We start from the raw sequence: 6780 nt of genomic DNA on the forward strand, positions 1-6780 counted from the left end.
ACTCTGTTTTTTTTACTCTCAGTAGGGCTGTATTGATCTTCTATGGATCATTGTGTTCAGTCTAGACCTAACGGTTGGTGGATGGTGAGTTATTTTCACGTTGAGGTTTGTGTGGGAGAAATGGCTGGATTTATGATGCTGCACTTTTAAAAAAGTGCAAGTTTATTTTATTTTCCCTCCAACATTTAAGACGCCGGGGTTCAGAGTGTGATGGCTTTTGCACATGCAGGCCGTAAAAGACAGGAGAGCAACACATACGGGATTCTCTTTTTGACCCGTTTGTGCTGACAAAGACAACTCCTTGCATGTTTCAAAAGTTGGACAAGCTGGAAGTTTCCATGAGTTTCGCTGCTCAAAAAAGACGCCTTTGTTTAGAGACAAGTGAGGGGAATATTCTGCCTTGGGATGTTTTTTTGTTTCAGCCTTCAGAAATACACCGTGGGACAAGTTTGACAAAGTTTTTCATCCCCAAAATGCCCAAAACGTACGCCTGCTCACAAAATGTGCTGTCAGGAAATATTTCCCTTAATGTTGAAATAGCTGTATTTCTTTTTTTTTTTTTTTGATGAATAACTTTTCCAATGCAAATTCTATTAGAACTAGATAAAGTAGGATTACTGTAGAGTTTTGTGTGGCGGCTGCAGTCTGTTGAACACAGCTGGTTGAATCACAGAGAAGCTTTTCTGCAGTTGTTTCCATCCTTGCATTTCACAGATCACAAGACTTGTGCAATACGGCTATAGATTACAATACAACTTATTCCTAACATGGTACTCTTTCAATAAAATAGTAGCTCTTTGTGAGCCCATCAGTCAACTTGTGAGTGGTAGCACTTTCCTATATTTCCTTTTTAAAGTAAAGTGGGAGTATTTGAAACGTTTCTTTCAGTGGACTTCAGAGCCTGCAGCATGCCCACTATACTTTTTTGCTCCTACAATGGAGCTCCATTAGACCTGACCCTTTTAACAATCAAACCCCTGCAGGTTTAGAAGGCGTTTGTTAGAAGTGAAGTAGCTTTACAATTAAGAAAGAAACTCCTGTCAGCTGGACAGGTCATAGTGACAAGAAAAGGCAGAAAGAAAGTACTCAAAAAAATCCGAAAATCAGTGTTGGCTTGTCTTCAGACTGCCCAGAAGTGGTGCAACATTTTTCCTTTTTTTGCAGTGAATGTCATTATCACTCTGGATTGATTGGCGTTGATTCAGATCACCTGTGGTGCAGGGTGTGGAGGCTGGCTTGCTAATTAATGAGTGAGAGCAGCTTGAAGCTCCCTTGCCCTTTTGAAAAGGCTTAAGTAGAGGTGGAGTATGGCACACCTGGACAGACAGAAGTGCAAACCTCATTTTAGCAGATTGTAAGCCCTGTTGAAATTCTTGACTTTTTGTTCTTTATGACTGAGAGGGTTCAAAAATAGCCACTGTCAAAACCAGTGCTACTTGTGCGAGGGGTTCAGCTTTCCTTAAATGCTTGGCAGAGGCAGATACTTTGGTTGTTATATCGTGACTGAACCTACTCATACCCAGCCCCTTTAAACACATTTTGCTTTTGTGATCTAATTTAATTTAGTGACTTCTGAGGGAGATGCATTAAAAAGAAACATACTTTAATTTCATTATCACTGAAGAAGCATTTGTGAGATTTGCAAATCAAACTAACTACTTGTTTTTAACGTACATTTTCAGGTGTTTTGGAGCTGGTTGTCAGGCCTCTTCCCATCAGTACTAACACATTTATATTTCAGTCCCATTTCAGCCATGAACGCAGCCTTCTGCATGTGGCTCTCGCTTAACTTCACAAATGATTCACTCTAGTGTTTAACAATGATCTTATTTTGCACAGGTGGGGGTCACTTATTCTTGGGGAGCCATGGCTCCAGCAAAACATTTTTCATGTTGGATCTGTTTTGATGATTGATCGCCTGGAAAAACATCGGCACTGACGCCATCAGCACCTCTCTGGAAAGTTGAGATTTTCAATCAAAGCGCCGCACAGAAAGCAAGGAGCACTCTGAAACAAGACGCCAGGAGCGCTGCTTCTCTCTCCAGGCGGCCACATTCGCTGCCTCCTCATTAGAAATTGCTGAAAAAAAAGATGCTCATTAAAAAAAAAAAAAAAAAACGACGCCTTGGACGTAAGCCCTGGTACATGATTTGGATTCTGAGGGCGACGAGATGAGAAGGTTGAAAAGCAACATGTGAACTGCACAAGTTTTCCCAAAGATTGTTTAATCTGAAAGATGCACTGATCACATGAATATTCTTAGTGTAGTTTCATAAGCCTTGAATTTCACTGTGAGCGCCGTCACTGTGACATGTGATTAAAGAGATCTGAGATAAAACACCTTCCCTCACCCGGAGCAGTTCGTGCAGATTATGCAAAAACACTCAGCTCGACAAAAAAAATGAGAAGAGCTGCAATTACATGTTATTTTACAATCGTGTTGTTGTTATTGTTATTGTTATTTTGGAAGCAGAATGAGGAAACTGAAATCAAATCCTACGTTTGCATCAGTGAAAACAAACAAAAATAAAAAACAGAGTCTCCTCTTCGTCTGCACAGCAAACTTCCTCCATTATGCAAATATGTTTCACACTGTTAACTGCTGATTAAGATTTCATTAAACAAACATGAACACTCCAGATGTAAATACACACACACACACACACACACACACACACACTCTCACACACACACACACACACGACTCTTCATTCCCATCTTCATCCTCCTCCATCTTTCATCCCCACCTGTAGCTCTCGCCCACTCTCTCCCTTTTCTTAGCCTAATTGGTGTTTGGTCGTATCAGCGACTCGGCAGCAGACTGTTCGACCCGCCCTAATCCCCGCTGGAACCAACCTACCAATTGACTTCTTATTACCCTGACAAAGAGATGCTTTTTCTTTAGATGTGTGTGAGTGTGACAAAAGGGAGACGGGGAGGGATGTGTGTAGAATGTGTGTGTGTGTGTCTGAGAATGACTCAGTTTGTCTGAGGGGCCCAGAGAGTTGCGCGCCATCTGTGGTGAAAAAGTTCTATAACCCTGAAGATTGCAAATGTTTCGGGATTTAGTCTTTTTTTTTTTTTTGTTTTATCTTAGGTGCTACAACGATGCTACACATTCCCTACCATGTAGCCTGTGTTCGGGGCCCTGAATCACGTTAATTGCATTTTCAGGGGACTCGCAGTACATCACATTCTGCCCACTGTGAATGGTAATGGTAGTGACTCAGCCAGAAACAGGCGCCCGGTGGCAGGCTCACACCAACAGTCTTCATCTGCTGGTAATTGCTTTAGCCAGACCATTCTCCAGCGCTGACACAGCACTTTAGACATACAGTAGTTCTGGCTATGTGACAATGGCACCTTGGGGAGGGGTTGGGGGTGCATAACCTGGATATAGGTGTATGGTTTGGAAACATTTTCAGCGCAGCAAGGCAAATAAACAGAGTTTAGAAATGTATTTTGAAAAATGTGATCATGCAGCAGTAAGTCTACCAGCCAGCTACAGCTGATACACAAAGACTGCAAGTTTCAAGTAAAACTCTCTTCTATCGCTCTGTTCTGCTCCACACATGCGAGTGCATTGACGTACATGGACTATTTTGACATTAACTATTCATTAACTGAACCAAATGTCCTGTACAAATGCTCTGACATTACAGCCCTGGAGGACAATGTGTGGCATTATCTCCATTTTAAGGGCACTTCTCCGTTGGAAGAACATCCTGGAGGCCACTTTATCACACTGTGGCTGCATGCATGTGTGTGCGCATGAGCAGGTACTTATGCTTGTGTGTGTGTGTGTGAAACAGGAACTGAAGACGTGTACGCATTAAATCATTACACAAGTGTGTGTGTGCATGTGTGTGTGTGTGTGTCTGTGCGTCCATAGGTTGATGGCTTAAAGTCTTTTTTTCAATTTTTTTTGTTGCAAAAAGAACCGGCGTCAGTGCTGCCAACGGTCACAGCAGGAAACACTCAATTTAAAAAGCAGCGAGATGTTTTTGAATAGTGGATGAAGGGATAAAAAAAACATCATGTGCCATTTCTTGAGAGGGTATAATCTCCTTTCTGATGGCAGCAGGAAGTGAGTGATGATGTCTAGCAGAGTGTGAGTGTGTGTGAATAAGCTCGTCCACTGAGCTGTCAGATCTTCCCTCTGAGGTCAGGCCCTCTCATCTCTACTGTCTCCCTTTGTTGCTGTGAAGGAAGTAGCAGCAGCTGAATTTGTGTTTTCCAGGGTGGGTAGGGTGGCTGTAATATTTATTAGTTCTGTTGATGAAGGTTCTCAGTCATCCAGGTCATGTTAAAGTGCTGTATCATAGGCAGCTGGACTTCTTTCAGGGTCTTAAAGGCGTTTACTTTCTCATCCAAGAGGCTTCTTCAGTTCTAACAAACTGGAGGGGAGTCGCAGGCTTTTAAACTCATATATACATATTTCTAATCCGACTCCTTTGTAATGTTCACACTCCACCACAGTACTGCTTATTTTTCATTATTCTGTCCTCTCCACTGTCTTAATAGCCGTGTTTCCTTCTGATTAACAAGCTAATCTGAAGCAAACCTTTGAATTTAAACTAGGCTGTGTATTCAGAAGTGGTCAAAAGAGTGCAGACAGTGACTCGGTTTGGACTGCAAGAGAAGTTAACGTTTCAGGAAGCACCTCAGCAGTCTTGTGTCCTGAAACCATTTCCATCGTGCGTCACCGCCGACACTTATTACCTCCGACGACTTCTCTGCTCGGTCGCAGTTCATCTGAGATTTTGAGACAACTTTAGGATTCAGCTCATCGGTATTCGACTTTTTGAACGCCACTTTCTGACGATGGAAGAATGGCTTCATTTCATTACCTGTGACAGTTGAGTTAATTTGACGGGCACTATCTGGAAACTATTGTCTGTCCTGCAGCATTAAAACAAACATGAAAGACTTTGCTCCCACTGTATCCACAGTCGACTCGTGGTTCTTGTGTGTATATACCTTTGGGCTATGTATTAAAAATCCAGCAGCCTGCTGTGCCCCTGCTGTCAATTAAACATCCAGCAGACTTGGCAAACTTGGTCAGTATACTGAACTAGATCTGGTAGACTTGTAAACTTCCCAAGATGTTAAAAATACATTACAAAAATACAAAAGACACAATATTCCTTATAGCATTCAACCAGACTGGAGGCAGCCCACGGCATCAGAGCACTGAATGAATATAACAATGATATTCTAATTATTTACTGCTTTCATTCATTTTAATCCCGTCTGAATGAGACGATTTCCATTTTTAACTTCTTCTTCTGTCAGTTGTTCATTATTTACTTCTTGCATGTCTTCAGGGGCCACATCTGTATCAACTCTGCCTCTACCTGCTCCTTTCACAGTCCTTTTCCTCTCCTCCATCCGTCCAGCTGTGTCCTTGACTCTCTACTTTTCGGTTTCAGTCCGTCACCTTTTTAACCTTTTCAACCCCCTGTGCTTCATTGTCTTTTCTGTTCTGCTTCTTCTTCCGTTTGAATCTATTCTCTCCTCTCTTCACTCCCTTTTTATCCTTTCCTGTCTCTCTACCCGTCCCTGACCTCTGCATGTCTGTCTCCATTAGTCTTCCTCCAGCTCGTTGCTCTTCATCTCGTGCACTCGCCTCATCTTCTCCTTCCCTTTCGGAGTCGTCCTGACAGCTGAGTTCTTCAGTGCCTCAGTCTTTCCTCTCTCAGCTTCCATCAGTCTCTCTTTGCTCTTCCAATCTCTTTTCTATTTCCTTTTATTTTCTTTAGTTCTGTCCCTCCCTGCAACTCTAAATTAACATTAACACTTCTCAGCTCATAGTTTTACACCACCTTGTTCAAATGACCTTATTTCTTCATGAGTACAAGTTCAAGTGCTTTGTTTTTACAGGTTATGTGTGTATCTAAAAACATCATTTTGCTCGGATAAAATGTTCAAATGCGTGTGTGCAATAGGCTACGTACCATATTGACGTCATTACTTGACTTTCGTACTGGCCAGAGTTACAGACAGGAAGGCAAAGCCAACTGAGCCACTAACGGAGTTCGAGGCTGCGTTTTCAAATCTTTGAACAAGAAGTGTGACATCGCAGAGTACGTCCAGAGTGTACCATCATGTTCGCTCTCAGCTCTTTCAGGAGTCGCGTTAAGTTACCGCTGGTGGAAACCCAACATTTACAGGAGGACTGTTATTGTTAAGAATGAAGTGGAAATGAATCTTGTTCTCCTTTGAATTAATGGAGCTTTTGTTAGCGGCTTTTTACAACAGTGCTGCGGGGAGGAAGTGTTCACAGCCGCTCCTCTGACCACTCAAGATGGACCTTCAAGCAGGTAGCACTGTTGTAATGGAAATGCTTTACCCTGCTGCGCTGGGCTGATATGCAGAGTCAAACTGAGCAGACCCAGGCTGCCTGATGAAGTGGAAAAACAGGCTGTCGTTCACAAGAGAGCAAAAAAAATAGAAATAAAATTCAAAATTAACATAAAGGGTTCAAATTGAAACATAAAGAAATGTTGTCTTTCAGGTGTTTACAGAACCTGGACAGGTCAACCGCCGTGGGTGTCCTCGTTAACACAATATGCTCTCTTATCTTGTGTCACTTTATATTGTGTAATATTCACAAAGACCATAATGATGGAAAATGACCCTGGTGAAATTTGTGAAAGGCTGCAAAAGCACTCAGAGGAGTACTTAAACAGAGAAAGAGAAGCGTAAAGGTGATTTGATGAGCTGATCTGAGGCCAGAGGTCTCCTCTTGTCACAGCTAAATTTGAAAGCCTCCACTGA

The 6780-nt window shown here is 42.3% G+C and overlaps 1 long non-coding RNA gene across 1 annotated transcript; it reads left to right on the forward strand.

Moving 5' to 3' along the window:
* The first annotated feature begins 1289 nt into the window (after window positions 1–1289).
* LOC119024702 lies at window positions 1290–2635 on the forward strand. The gene is made up of 2 exons (XR_005076570.1): window positions 1290–1354; window positions 1840–2635. It is a non-coding gene; the product is annotated as an uncharacterized LOC119024702 (long non-coding RNA).
* Window positions 2636–6780: the final 4145 nt, after the last annotated feature.

The sequence above is a fragment of the Acanthopagrus latus genome, chromosome 1 (genome assembly GCF_904848185.1).
Source record: "Acanthopagrus latus isolate v.2019 chromosome 1, fAcaLat1.1, whole genome shotgun sequence".
Lineage (NCBI taxonomy): Eukaryota > Metazoa > Chordata > Actinopteri > Spariformes > Sparidae > Acanthopagrus > Acanthopagrus latus.